General features: G+C 42.9%; 1 protein-coding gene across 4 annotated transcripts in view; it reads right to left on the reverse strand.

Annotated features, from left to right (window-relative positions):
- The window catches only part of FILIP1 (filamin A interacting protein 1), a 751,153-nt gene that overhangs the window by 383,749 nt on the left and 351,990 nt on the right, over positions 1-15,414 (reverse strand). The window lies entirely within an intron of this gene.

Below are 15,414 nucleotides of genomic sequence, written 5' to 3' on the forward strand. Positions count from 1 at the left end.
GCAGGTGCAAGCAGGGGGTTGGTCAGCGTGCGGGCTTGGTGAGGGTGAAGGGCTATGTCAGGGGCCAGCGGCATGCAAGAGGGTTCGTTCTGATCAAGGCATCTTAAAATGGCGGGTGCGCACGACAAAAGTGTGGCATCAGGGGAAGAGGCAAGATGGCGCAGATAATGTTCACCAAACCGTACTAGTTTTCAACAGGCATAGGGCTTTGAAAAGAATTCTCTTTTGCATTGGAAGCCAGTGCAACTTGACCAGCTCCTGAGACACAGAGACAAATTTAGGGATCCCCAAAATAAGCCTTGCCGCCGCATTTTGGAGTACCTGCAATTTGTTAAGTACCGCCTGTTGGGCACCAAGGAATAAACCATTGCAATAATCCAACTTTGCCATGACCAGCGTTGTAACCACTGTTTTCCTGTCACTGTCGGGGATGAATGGAAGGACCTTGCGAATGGATTTAAGCAGGTAGGCCACCGAAGAAGATAAAGCACTGACCTGAGGACGAAAGGTAAGTTGATCGTCGATCAACACCCCTAGATTTTTTACCTTCGCTACTGGGGTGGGGGCATTGCCCATCTGGTCTGGCCACCAGCTTGGGCTCCAGAAGTTGGTGTTTGAACCAAACACTATAACTTCGGTTTTAGCCGAATTCAATTTAAGGCAGTTAACTGCCATCCAGTTCCCAACCGCCAGCATGCACTCTTGGAAATTCCTAGCTGCCACTTCTTCCCTCCCTGGTAATACCGACACCACAATCTGGGTGTCGTCAGCATAAGATGTGAGATCAAACCCTTGTGCCCGAATTATTGGCGCCAGTGAGCTAACGTAAACGTTAAACAACGTAGGGCTCAAGGACGAGCCCTGAGGCACTCCGCAGGGCAGAATAAAGGGTTTTGACTCGTAGTCTCCCAAGGCCACCTTCTGGACTCTGCCAGACAGGAAGGCTTTAAGTGTCTCAAGCGCGTTCCCTTGAACTCCGCGGGCCTTCAAACGGTCAAGTAGAATCCCATGGTGGACCGTATCGAAGGCCGCGGAGAGGTCCAGCAGCACCAGGGCTGCCCTCCCTCCCGCATCTGCCACCGCTCTGATCTCCTCTGTTGTTTTAATGAGGGCGGATTCCGTACTATGGTAAGGTCTAAAACCATGTTGAGAGGGGTCCAAAGATTGAGTGGCAGCCAGGAATGCGCTTAGTTGAGCGTTCAGCGCCGTTTCTATTAATTTAGCTGGTAGTGGGAGCCTTGCTATTGGGCGATAGCTATTTGGGTCCCTAATATCCAGGTTAGGTTTCTTTAGTAGTGGCAAAATTGATGCTTGTTTCCAACAAGCTGGAAAACCTCCTGTCCCAAGCATCATATTGAAAACGGTCACTAGCGATGAAACTATCAAATCTGGGGCCATTTTCATCACAGCCACCGGACACGGGTCTGACGGAGCACCTGACTTTGCCAGTAACAATAGTCGCCTAATTTCATCGCCATTTACTGGTGAAAAGCTATCAAGGTTATGACCTGAGGATGACTGCATAGCAATTTCTGGGGAGGCCACCTGGCTATTCAGTCTCTCCTGTCTAGAGAAGGCTTTGAAAATCGTCTCCACCTTACTTTGAAAGAATCTGACAAGATCTTCACATAGTTCAGAACTTGCGGGAATGGCCGCAGGGGCCGGATCAGCCAAGGCTGCCACCGTCGTAAATAATTCCTTCGCCGAGTTCTTAGCCAAGTTTATACCGTTGGTGTAGAAATCTTGTTTAGCCTTCCCCACCATTTTTTTATATGTTAGGAGACTTAGTTTCAGACGACTTCTGTCACTTTCCCTATATTCATTCCGCCAGACCCTTTCCAATTTTTTACATTCCAGCTCGTGGTTTCTTAGTTCCTCCGAGAACCACGGCGCTGAAGGCCGTGCTCTGGTCATATATTAATTCTACCCATGGAGCACTAACAGTAAATCATTTTATGACATGCTTATATTGCTGAGCTTCAAAATTGTTTATGTGGTTCATCATTCACATTCTTTCCCTGCTATTTAATTTGGCTCTAGTAGCTTCTATGCTTCCATCGCTCTTGACCTCCAATTACAATGTTGTCATTCCTGGAACCCAACCATGCTTGCAGAGTTCTTGGGGACCTCAACACACTTGTAACTACACGTTAAACCTTGTGATGTTTCTTAAAAAATTGGCTGGGTACAAGCTAATTTGCTAGGGATGGGTTTAGTATTTTTAAACTATTCCTAAAATAACTAACATGCATTCTGTTTGCTGGAGGTCTGCAATGGTGCAATGTGGAGTTTGCTGTGTGCAAATGTAATTTCTCTTTTATTGGTTCACTAAAAACTTAGAAGAGTTAATTCTTAGCTGGGAGCACTAATCATGAAGATGATATTATCAATTGTCTTAGTATGGCCTTAAACATATTTATAATTGATGGGTGGGCTTGCCAGGCCCCAAGAAGGCACCATTGTCTTGGAGCTCTCACCTGAACTCCCAATTGTTCGTGGTGCCATTACGTCTCCAGAACACGGGGGCTTGCTATGGTGATGAAATGAAGAAGGAAAACCAATGAGCTCGGTTTAGGGCTTTAGCAGTGTCATGTGTTGGCCAAGAAACTGTTGAGGGTCTGCTTCAACCTTCCTAGGCTTTGCATTTGAGCAGCACACTCTGAGCTGAAATAACAGTGCTGCTGGTGGTGTCTTCAATTACAGCTGAGCCTTGAGGTAGAGATAACTGTCAGTTCAAGGAGCACTGGGAAAGCAGCAGTCTGTGCACAGTGCAGAGGGGCAGAGGGGTGTGATTGTCTCCTGCTGAGCATTGATACTGGAGCATGAGACTGGACTTGAGGAGTGAGGCTCTTTTTTATGGTCTTTATTGGTGACGCCATTTTGTGGTGTCAACAGGAATGTCCCTTTCTCCCAAAGCTTTGACTTTTCTCCCCTGTTTATAGGACCTTGAGGATGGGTGCATTTTGGCTCACTATTAAAGCTGCATGACTTAGAGAGGAATCTTCTCAGTAGCATTGTTTATCTCACTACATTAAGCTTCTGACAAGTGAAAGAAGGCATATCTCGGCCGAATAAAAGGAAAGATACCTAGAGTGGTGTAGAGTGATGTTAGAATACTGAATGTTTTTCAAAACTATTGTCACATTGAGTGTCATCAAAGGGTGAACTTCTAACATTTTGACTTTTAAAGGCTGAATATGTTTTGTTTGAGAAAAACACATAGGTACAAATATTATGTAAAAAAGGTCTACATAATAACATTACCCATCTCTCTGTATACCCTTTTATGTAAAATAACAATATACATTACTTTTTCTGCTCACTTGATGAAAATAATGACCTCATTCTAATTAGGCCTTGGTGGAAAAAGTTACTCCGCTCGTGGAGTTGTAGGAATTTGGGAACTCTGAGCTACGTGTATGATGTGGAGTTTCTGCTAAATTCTGCCACCCAGCACGTGGCTGAGTTTTTTTCCTTTGGCACACGTAAGACTTGTTTTGGTGTGCGCTGGCAAGCTCGAAGAGATTTAAAGGCTACTAGCAAGTGCATGCGAGATTTAGTGGCCACTAGTGCAGTTTCAGGCTGCTATCGCATCTTTCGGCCCTGACGGCGTCTACCAGCTCCATTTTCATGACACAGGCAAACGCAAGCGAGCACGGCTGCACCTCAAGCACATTCTCTACTCGAGAAGCAGCTAAATCTGCTCAGAAAAGCATTTTTGAATTAATATTCTACTTCAAGTTGTTTTTTAGTGCTAGAAGTCTTTTTATTATTTGAATTTCTTTTCAACAAGAAGGAAGTGCCCCAGAGACTCCAACTTCCTGTTCCTGTCCAGAAGGCTCCTACCAGTACTTTGTCCATCTCCTGGTTACTTTCCAATTGAATTTTGAGGTGGAAGGATCACTGTCTTTGCTGAATATATACCATTGTATTTATGGACTTTGTTTTTGTGATATCACAAGTAAGTTCAAAAACGTTTGTGTAAGGGTGTTGTTTGTTTGGTAGAGGGTATGCACCAGTATTTATTTGTACTTATATTTTATGGCCCGTAGCTTCAGTAGGGGCTTAGTTATGTATTTGAATTTAATTTTCTATCTTCTGTAAAGGAACAAGTTTGCACAGTTCAGTAAATGTTTCCACGTTTGTTAAATTTTCACTATTCATTTATTTGACTATGTGGCCTAGTCTGCCCATGAGCCATTAACCAGTAGCCCGGGTACGGGTACTAGTCATGGATGCATGAAACTAATGTGTCTGTGGTATATGTTGTTTTAAAAAATACTTTAGGAATGGGATGGTATTATATTAAATTAAAAATGTGGGGTTTATTTTTTGTATTTCACATTTTTTTCTGCATGAAGCATATTTTGGTGGGGTAATATTTTATGCTTTGGGAGGATGTGTTTTTGTAATAATATTATAGCTCACTTAATTTTCATTGTTGGCATTGCTGAATTAATGGTAGTGTTTTCTTCAGCACCACAATGCATTCTTTGTCTGGCCAGTGTGTGTGTGTGTGTGTGTTCTTTGTTGTCCATGTCTCCTTGTTTGTTGTTTGACCATGTGGCGGGCGATCATTTTGTGCAGCCAGCCAGTGTGCTTTTGCCATAGGCTTGCATGTGTTCTTTGTTGTGATCATGCTCCTTGCTTGCTGTTGTTGTTTGACCATGTAGTCAGTGGCCATTTTGTGTAGCTAGCCAGTGTACTTTTGCCATAGTCCTGCATGTGTTCTTTTACCATGACTACTTGCTTGCTGTTGTTATTTGACCATGTGACCTATGGCCATTTTGTGTTGCCACCAAGTGTGCTTTTGCCATAGGCCTGCATGTGTTCTTTGTTGTTGACATGCCTCCTTGCTTGTTGTTGGTTGACCATGTGGCCGGCGGACATTTTGTGCGGCCGGCCTCCTTTTTTAGTCTTCAAAGCCATTTTCTAGTGAGATTAAGAGGAGAGGGTTATGCTTTTTTGTTTTTGTTCATCTTTTAAAACTTTTTTTTCATATCAGTTTAATAATATGCTTCAAGATCATTGTAGTATAGGTATATTATGAACAGTGTTTTATATTATTTGTATTTTTTTTTAAATGTCACCTGCACTTCCTTGCTACCGAATGGGTTTCTCATAGTCCCCTAGTACACCAGCAATTAACTAACATTTATTTATTATGTTTTATTTTTGATTTTTAATTTAAAAAAATAAATAAAAATGTTAATGTCATTTTTTTTAATTTTTTGCCTTTTTAAAAATATTTTCCTTCCATCCATCCACCCCTGCCTGCCATAGGCGCACAGCCACGCACACACCAGCATTACGTTTTTTAAGGATTATTTAATTTTCGCCTGGCATTGGTGCACACACACCAGCATTCATTTTTTTAAGGATTATTCCATTGCACCTCCCGGACTGCCACAGGTGTCTCCCTTAGGTGCACATAAAGAAAACATTTACATCTGTATGTTGTTATCTTCATTGAAAATGAAATACAGTATGTTATGGCACTGTGGTTTGACTTTGGAATGGATACACTAATGTTGTTCATTATTTAGTATAAGAACTTAGGTAACCACCAATATTGTCTTTGTCTGCACTACTTCAAACTGCAATAATTACAATGCCACGTTCCACTAAATGTTTTTCATGCATGTTTGCTTTTAGGTGTGCAAGAGACATCACCCACAGGACTGCCAGACAGGAGGCCTGTACAAAGTGACATGACCTCACAACACTAGACGTGAGTCCTCCAATCTCTTCCGCTTGTGCAGCTACATGCCACTGCCAACTGATAGCTTCAAGCTTGCCACAAAGAAAGGTGCTGCTAAGAAAGCGGCCAGTGAAGAGAAGAAGAAGCAGATTTCCGCCATCTGTGTGCTGACCACAAACATTTTCAGGCAAGCTATGCCTACCGCACCACCAAACGCATAGGCGTTTTTACAAACAAGCCTTTGCAATGCAATAGGTGTTGCATTTACAAAACTCTTTTGTGGAAGGCATGTTTTTTTTAGAATTTGCGGCGGACAGCTCCCTGAAAAAGAAGATTCCCTGCAGGACCTATTTTGCCAGAGTTACTGCTTCAGCGCTCCATCACGATGTGCTGCAATTGGTTGGCAAGCAGTGCAGCAGAGTGCTGTTCACACAATCCACCTGACGACAGACATGTGGACCATTTGGCAAGCCACTGATTACATGTGCATCACTGCACATTGGATCGCTTTTGTGGGGGTTAGGCAACAGCTATCTATCGACAATGAAGAAAATGTTAAGTGTTTTCGGCTGCATGCAACAGTAGACATGTTTGCCATGGAGAAATCCCATACAGCTGCAAACATCTTGAAATACTTTAACAGCAAGGTGTTTAAAAATGGCTGTGACCCAGAAGACACAGAATTGGATTTGTTGCCACAGATAATGGCAGTAATATAGCTAAGGCCATGGCAGATTGTGGCTAGTTCAGGGTCCTGCGTTTGGCGCATTGCATCAATCTAATTGTGCAGGACTTTCTCAAAAAAGAAGACATAGTCTGCAACTTAATGACCACCTGCAGCAGAATCTGCACTCATTTCAGTCATTCTTTTAAAGTCTGAAGCAGTTGAGGGTTGTTTAGCGTGTTAATAGAGCACCAGTTAAAGCCCTCATACAGGAGGTGCCAACACATTGGAACTCAACCTACTATATATTGCAACATCTGCTTTAGTGGTACAAACCGATCAATGAATAGGTCATTCAAAGAGGCGGGGATGCAACTGGGAAAAGCATGACCATGGGGGTGGACAAATGACACCTAGTCAAATACTTGCAGATGCTACTTCCTTTTGAGGTTTGCACACAGGAAGTCAGCAAGGAGGGCAGCCCGATGGGCCAAGCTATCCCGTTGTTGCATCAGCTACAGGACCAATTAAAAGAGGTGACTGAAAGGTTCTCAGGAGTGAACGAAAACAAAAGTGCACATGCCTTGGTTGAGATCTTAATCTCTTACTTGGCTGTTAATTCAAGGCTGCAAAGAGACATCGTGTTGTCCAAAGAGTACATCTGTGCCACAATACTTGATCCCCAGTGCAAAAAAATTTCTGCCCACTTTCATTCCTTTTTCAGAAGGGAATGTATCAGAATACAAGATATGGATTGTTGGGTAAACCAGAGACCTGGAAGAAGAATGGCTGTAAATTAGAGTCCCACTTCTGGGCAGATGTTCTGGGGTTCCACCTTCAACTTCCAGAGAGGGCAGTACTGTTGTCTCACAGCCATCAACACTAGTAACGGAAACAGAAGAAACTTCTCCAACCTCTACATTGGCTTAGTTTAAAGTGGCAGGTCTCAAGTCCAGTGCAAAGGCAAAGACAAAAGAGGTTGAGCACGTGGCGAAACCAGTGACCATTCAGATAATGTTCCAGGACTATCTGGATGACCAAAGAGAGGTCTATGTGGATCAAACCCATTGGTGTTTTGCTATGGAAAGATGCACCAATGGGTAGAGACCAGCAGGCTGTCAATAAATTATCTGGCTTATCCTGTAAGCAGTGTGTCTGCTGAGCAGGTGTTTAGTGCTGCTGGTGCAGTTGTAACAATGAGCAGGAACAGTCTCTCACCTCAAAACGTGGAGAGATTGATCATGATCAAAATTAACCAACACTTCATACCACACAAATACACTGTTCCTGAAATTCCAGAGGAGGAGAGTAAGTGGTCAGACTCAAGTGAGTTAGCGGACCAACTTCTGGGCAAACTACCTGAGTTTGAAGACAAACTCTACTTCCCTGACTCTGACTGGGTTGGCCACCATAGAACCTTTTCATTATTTATCATTGAACTACTTTCACAAAAAGAAAAAAAGGGCTATAGCTGGTGTTTGTGTCTGACTTAAGCAGCCCCACCATTTCAAGGCACGTGTATGGCTGGATTGGAGTTGGACCAGTGTGCAGTGAAGTAGCCTCCCCATTCCTTTCAAGACATTGGAGACAGTGCCTGCTTCCCTCCCATGCTTATCTTCCTTTTTTCATCACCTAGCAGGGCTGCCCCAGAAGATCATATTTACAAGACTGCCAAATTCCAATTTGTGGCTTGCATCAAAGAGGAAATACAATTGTGTACCTACCACTATGCTTGGATTGGTACAGGTAACTAGTGCTCCAATGAGTGATATATTATTGAGTGATTTTAAGTGATGACTGATGATTATTCATGTGGTAGCAGACAGTGAGGGAGGGTGTTGAACTAATTTGTAAATGTGATGACTTGCAATGTTTGGGGCCTGATGAGTGATCATTTTTACTGAAGGTTCGGCTTCTTCAGAGATCAGTACCTTTAGTTAACAAATACAAATCTGCACAAAATATTCAAATTCTGTTTGTCTTCTTGTTCTTCAACAGCAGTGTACTACAGGTCTATCTTGCTCTGGTTGGGACAGAGTTGGACTGATTCATTACTTCAGGAGGGGGATGGAATGATTCAGGGTGGGACTACCTCAACAGCCAGAAGAAGGACGTTATTGACTTCAAAGGGAAACCATGATAAAATGACTCTGAGACCTACTGAGGTCTGTGGACTGGAGAGAGGTGTGTTGATTTGGGAAATGCTACTGAGTATGTGTACTTGCTCAAATGTGAAATACCTCTTATGTGGTTGTGGTCCGGTGGGCATGTTGCTTATAACTGGAGATAGACTTGTGAAGCCATATCATCACATGATGCAAGCATTCAGCTAAATGTTATGATGACAGTTGTGAGATTAATCAGCCCGGTACATGCAGCAACTTGTCAGTTATGGGTTGTAAATTGCTCTCACTTCTCAATTAATCGATCACACGAGTCATAAAATAAATGAAATAAATGATTGCAGCAGCCTTGCTTTTGCTCTGCTATTGAATCTTCTTGGTACAGTCCTCATGAAGCTTATCGTCTGTCTTTCTCCTTGACTCTACAATATTGTTTCTATTTTACAACCAGCAGGCCTTCCATAAAACATATGCTTTCCTTACCCGGCCGGTTCAGCCAGGCAACCAAGAGTGACTGCCATTCAGAGAAGAATGCAGATGCACTGACCAATTTTTCAATGCAGTATAATTTTTCTTTTAACAATCATGATTTTTAGAACTGTGTGGGTTCCCTTTATTCTTCCATAATTTGTGTTTTTCAAACCTGGATGATAGAACATCTAGATATATTATAATAATAACGTGGGTCTCTGGGGATGAAGAACTGTTAGGAATGCATTTAATTGAGCTGCGTCATACCCATTCCTTCATTTTCTTCCACAACAGAATGATGATGATGTGCTGCTCATCGTCCTGATGAATATTGTTGTTATGCAGTGTTTGTCTTAGTCACACCTTTCCTCAAGTCCTCGTTCCCATCCATTCATCAAATCCCATAACCTCTGTGATTTATTGAGGTATGACTTAGTTTACACCATAAATGGATCACAGACCTTGTGGGGTAAATGTGGTGAAAGCAATACCAACTCTCTGCAGGATCTCTAATATCCTGAGCAATTGCCCACACCAGCCCCACTTAGCCACCCACGCATAAAAGGGGTCCATAATTTAGATACAGAAGAATATGTGTTGCTTAAACGCTTAGACTTGTCCAATCCAGAATTTGAGCCCACTTTCCCCGACTCAAAGATTTTGTAACTTTAGTTTTAATAACATACTAGCTCCCTATTGCTCAGAAAAAGTTACTATTGCTAGTTTTTGTTATAATATCAGATATTCTTTGTTGTGTGATGGTGGTAGTAGTCTGGTCTCAGTCTTTGTAAAGCTATGATATAAATATACCCCACTAACTCTGTATTTTTCTTTCAATTCAGTTGCCAATGATGGATAATCCTTTTGATTAATCCTACAGTAGGAGCTTACCTGGGTGAGAGTGGGACCACACTTGTGATGACTTCCCTGTTAACAGACTAGCCTGCTACTACTACCACCACCATTAGGATGGCACCTTGGGAAACCCTGCAGTAAGATTTTGAAAGATTGAGGGAGATAGCGGCCATCACATCATCTATTCAGGTAAAAGAACTTTGGAGTGAAGTGAACTAATATAATTAGTAAGTAACTAACTTCTACTGCAGATAAGCAATTGTTTATATATGTTTTTAGGCAATATAGGCAATGGCAGCATACCCCCTAATGACCAATATAGTTACAGAGGTTAGTAGGACAAGGGTATATAACTAACTGGTATACACTTTGATAAGTGGGTTAAAAAAGCAGGCTGCTCAAAAAGGCAGCTGTGCAAAGTGAAAGTAAAACGTAAAAAAACTAATTCAGGCATTAAGTATGATAGAATAACTTTTCCCTTTACTTTTTAACAACAAAACCCATCCTCTCCGTCCACACCAGGACCAACTCTCTCCCTAAACAAATAAATAAACCTATGCCCAAACATCCAACGAAGAGTTGATAACAAAGTCCAACACTGCCCCATCCCACCCTCTCCACCCACAACAAAATTCCCCCTCACCAAAACAAAGAATTTAAAAAGGGGTCAGAACAGGCCGTTTTCAATGCTGGTCCCAAGTACTTGCTGTTGGGCCTTGAGGTATGCCATCTGATGGTGCAGCTGCGCCAGATTGTGCAGCACGTGGCATTAGTACTGGTATTCTGGGTGGGTGGAGGGGGCCGCAATGGTGGTGCAAGAGACTGTCTGCTGTTGGTAGCACTGGCGATGTTGTTGCTGGGAGGATGAAGGTGCTAGCTGGAGGACCTGAGGCCATGGACAGTGGCAGATGCCACCACCTTAGCCTCCTTCATAGCTACCAGCCATTGGTATTCTGCCCAGATGGCCTTCAACCTCCACCACCGCAGTCAGGCTGCTATCTCCTGCCATGTCGGTGGTGTACCAGAATGAGTAGCTATATCAAAAAAGAAGAAAAAAGACACATTGTAAAGAATGCTCTGTGCAAACACCTGCATAAAATTATATAGTCCCCTAGGGCCATTGGAATTTGATGTGATTAGGAAAGCCACAGGGCCATTTTTTAACCACACATGCCTCACATAAAAGCACTGATTGACTGAAAGGAATTAGGGCAGAATAACACCAGATTAAAAAATTAGTTTTTTTTATTATTTTAAAGGATTTCCTAATAAAACATTAAACAGACACTTTGTGGGTAAAAATACAAATAAATCCCATCTCTTTAATGAGCAAGGCAATATGCACTGTGGAGTATAAATATTATTGTTGTGATAAATTAACGGAGTCATGCTAGCTAGCACGTCGGGTACTTTGCTACTCTCTGCAGTCTGCAGCTGGGGCAGCTGTAAGGGACAATTACCTTATTTTAATTCCAATGGCCCTGCTCTTCATCAAATACCTTTCAGATCCCCCCTGATTCCACAGAGGCAGGTGAATAATAATGATACTATGTCACATATGTCACGTATAGAAAGCGGATATCTTGTTTGCTTTAAGTAGATGGTGGAAAAAATGATGCACGGCAGTACAGGGAAAGAAACGGATTATAGATTTTATTTGGCATCTTCATCACAGATTATCCCATCCGTAAGACTCAAAATCAGACACTTAGTCCCACTTTACTTCCTCGCCCTCCACCACAAATTATTTCCAACAAATACATTCCATTTGCAATCAGGATGGAAACTGAATGTACTCCACTACAGGGTAAGTTAGAGGGATTAGGCCCGGTAGGTAGAGATTTTGCAATCGAACCGTGGTGTGTCACTGATAATCATAATGTGCCTAAGCTGTGGCTTATGCAAAAAGAACAATTGATGGACAGAATGCAGATCAATGTCATACATTCACCCCAGAACCGAGACCTGGGCCTAAATCCATCATTTTTTTGCTCACCATGCCATTCTAGTTTGGACCCAGCCATATGCAAATCAGTCTTGACCCTGCACCCAATGAGAACAGTCCAGCCCAAACTGCCAGGCTAGGTCCTCTCTGGACTGGAAGCAAGCATCCTAGGACTGGTTTCTGGCTTTCAGCCCTCATCAGCCAGGATAGCTTGACTCCAGTGGCATGGCGAGCACGGGACCCCCGTCTGAGCATACCCATCCCACTTGGGGTGACAAATGCAAAAAGAACACCGCATCTGTACAGAACAAGAGGCTGAGATCTGGTGCCTCGTTGTTGCTTACACTCATCCTCTATTGGATGAGTCCGGAATTGAGGGTTGATGCAGTGGAGGTTACCGGTTCTTGTGGATTGTTTGGGCTAATATCCATGTGTTCCTCTGTTGGCTGAGATTGAGTATATATTGGTCCCTTGCAGAGGAACGCTTTCAGTCGCAACTGAGTCTTGTGGCTAACTTTTGTTTGTTTCCTGGAGGAAGTCAGTCCGGTTTTACCCAGGAAAAGAATCCAAAACGTATATTTGGGGAAATCCATAGTTTTTGTTTATGATTTAGAGCTATTGGCCTTGTGATGTGGAACGCTCTGTTCATGACTCTGCTATGACATTGGTGCAGCTATTGTTTTCCACAAACTAAGAGGTCACTTCGTTTGCATGATCTTCATTTCTCATGTTCCCGGGATTTCGTGGAGTATTAACGTACTAGGGATTAGTTCTATTGTTTGGATTGAGATACAAGACTGTGATTGATCTTTTTTCTCGTCTTACACTTGACAACTTAGTTGTTCCTAGTTTTCTCCTTTTTCTTTATTCCCAGAAGAGAGAGCTGCAAGTAAGGGTGCGGATTAGTGTTCTCCAATGGGCCCTATTGTCATTAACATTGTGGTACATTATCTAAGGCTTTTCCCTCACATGTTCCAATAATGAAATTGCTTTAGTTAGGAAGTCAGTTTGTTACATGTTCTTCTTTATGTTTCATAGTTCATGTGGAGGAACATACGTCACCCGACTCTCTTCTGGCATCATTCGTTCACTTTCTTATTATTTCAGGTAGGGTGCTAAAGAACCCAGAACTGAATATTTAAATGTGTTAGCTGATTACTGAGTTGAAGTGTTGCAGTACACATCCTGACAGTGTCTTTTTCTGAGTCCTTCCCAGGTCTCCCTCCCAGCTGTTCCTACCCTTTCCTTCCCCTGAGTGATAGCTCCAACAGTCTGTGAGTATTACATTCCAGACTTGGTGATATCGGGAGGTGGGCCCCCATAGAGCATCAATACCACCCTGAGGATTCCTGGAGGAGCCTGACAATAACTACCGCGTTGTAACCACATCCGCTGTAACGCATGTGATGTAATGGCTGTTTCTCATGCATACTACACATCACTGGTGGATTGCTTGGGACTGTACGAGCTACATAAAGAAAGGCACAGAGAACATCAACTCACCGGAATTACTACTACTACTATGTAGTGACAGGACAGAGGAGTTTGCATGACTTTTATCATCAGCTCAAGTGATCTCTGATGAGTACGATTAGGTAGCCCCGAGCACAGGTAAACAACCTTTACAATGCAACTTTTACCACGCAGTGCCTTTACGACGCAACTTTTACAATGCAAACCATTACAACGCATTGCGCTGGGGGGCGCTCTAGGATAGGGAATAGGTTTAATGTACTATCCAACACCTTCCCTACTATCCACGGGGACTGGAGTTGGAATAGTAAATTAAACTATTCACTATCCAGCGCCCAAAAGCATTATGCATTGTAAAGGTATTCATTGTAAATACCGCGTTGTAAAGGCATGCGATGTAAAAGCACATGGCTAGCTCAAACTGGATCATATAATATTTGCAATGTAAATTTAACTTACCTATGAGTGGGAGCAGCATGCTATTTGAAAAAAACTAAAAGCATTGTAGGACACAACAAATAAATATTTACTCACCAAGCCCCGCAACCTTGAGGCCCAGCAGGTCGAGCAGGTCTTGCTCCCAGGTATGTCGACCCAGCGGTGCATCAACTGCTGCTGGGTGCGCTGGACCGCAGTGCTCTGACGCATGCACCAGCGCACCCTTCCTTACAGCAGCCGACGCTCCTGCAAGGCGCACCCACTCACAGGCCTGCCACCTGCTGCCAGCATGTAGGAGAGATGTCGATGCACATAAAAATACTCAGTGCCACCATCTCCACCTTTGAAATAAATGGGACAGGCCGCACCTCTTGGCTGCGCTGGCGACTGCAGGGTGTGCGGCTATCAGCTGCACTGGAGCTGCCGCTTATTCTCTCGAGCTGCTCTGCAATGGTGCTCGGTAGGAAAAAAAATAAATAGATAAAGTAGGAAGGAATTAATAAAAGAAGAAAGGAAAAAGTAAGTAAATAAAGGGAAAACCCACAAATTTACAAAAAGTCACTGAAAAGGAAAAAGAAAAGTAAAGTTCACAAACACAAGGACACAAACTTATAAAAATAAAGGCAAAGGAGGGGTCGATGAGTGGGGTAGGGGGAGGATAAGAAAGATTTAGAATGGATAGAAAAATCAGGCCTAGCACCATACACAAAACAGAAAGCAGGTAAAACATAATGGGCGCGCTCATTCAGAATGCTTGGCGTTGGAACTGATATTTCAGTGCCGAAAAGCTCATCATGCTACTGGCATTGAAAAAAGCAGTGCGAACGGGTGGACTAGCACTTCTGCCCGCTCGTGGATTTCTGTAGAAACTAGCTGAGTTTTTTGGCACTCTGCGGAATTCCGCTGAACAAAACTCTGCTAGTTCTGCCCAGGCCTAATTCTAATCCTGGTGCAAAAAATGTTTGTAAAGGATGTTTTCTAACTATTTTCTGTTATATCACTATTTATTAATTCTGTGTTAACTACTGAGAAGATGTTTCTAGTGTGTTATGTGTTTTTTTCTTTTTCTTTATATTACATAACAATTACTTTCCACTTTCCCCTGTCTTTGCAAAAGATCTTAATATCCACTTCTTTACCACCCTACTGGATCCCAGAGATTCATTTTTCCCCTTTTCTTGTGACCAGCCAATGTTCCAAGCTCCCAATGTTGCCATTCATGTGACAGACCAAATGACAACCATTTTGTGTGATAAATTTCCTTTGTGGTAGCATTGTTGTCCCAACTGAGTCAGTTAAGGGAAAAAGACACCATTCAAATGGCATATGTAAAATGTGGCACTTATTGTCGGGCGAACAACAGGCTCCAGGCAGAAACCAGCTTCCTCAGAAGTGTAGACAGTGTCCCTCTCTGTTTCACACAACACCACACACCCAGCGAGTAGTTATATACACACAGGGCTTGAGGAGTCGCCAAAAAAGAGAGAGACCAAAACCCATAGGTCTCCTAAATAGAAGATAGGGCAATCAGGAATATCATACGAATAGGACGCCGTAGCCTGCAGAGGAGAGAAGAAAACAAACATACAACAGGGACCTTAGTAAACTCACAAAGGGAACAAGAAAGAGCTGAACTATGTTTCTGTACTGAGTGTGCTGTAATGCTCTTACCTGCCCAAAGATTGTATCAAACCCAAAAGGTATCCACGAAATAAAAATAGAATACGAACCAAAAGAAGGGTAG

This window comes from Lissotriton helveticus, chromosome 6 (assembly GCF_964261635.1).
Source record: "Lissotriton helveticus chromosome 6, aLisHel1.1, whole genome shotgun sequence".
In the NCBI taxonomy this organism is placed as follows: domain Eukaryota; kingdom Metazoa; phylum Chordata; class Amphibia; order Caudata; family Salamandridae; genus Lissotriton; species Lissotriton helveticus.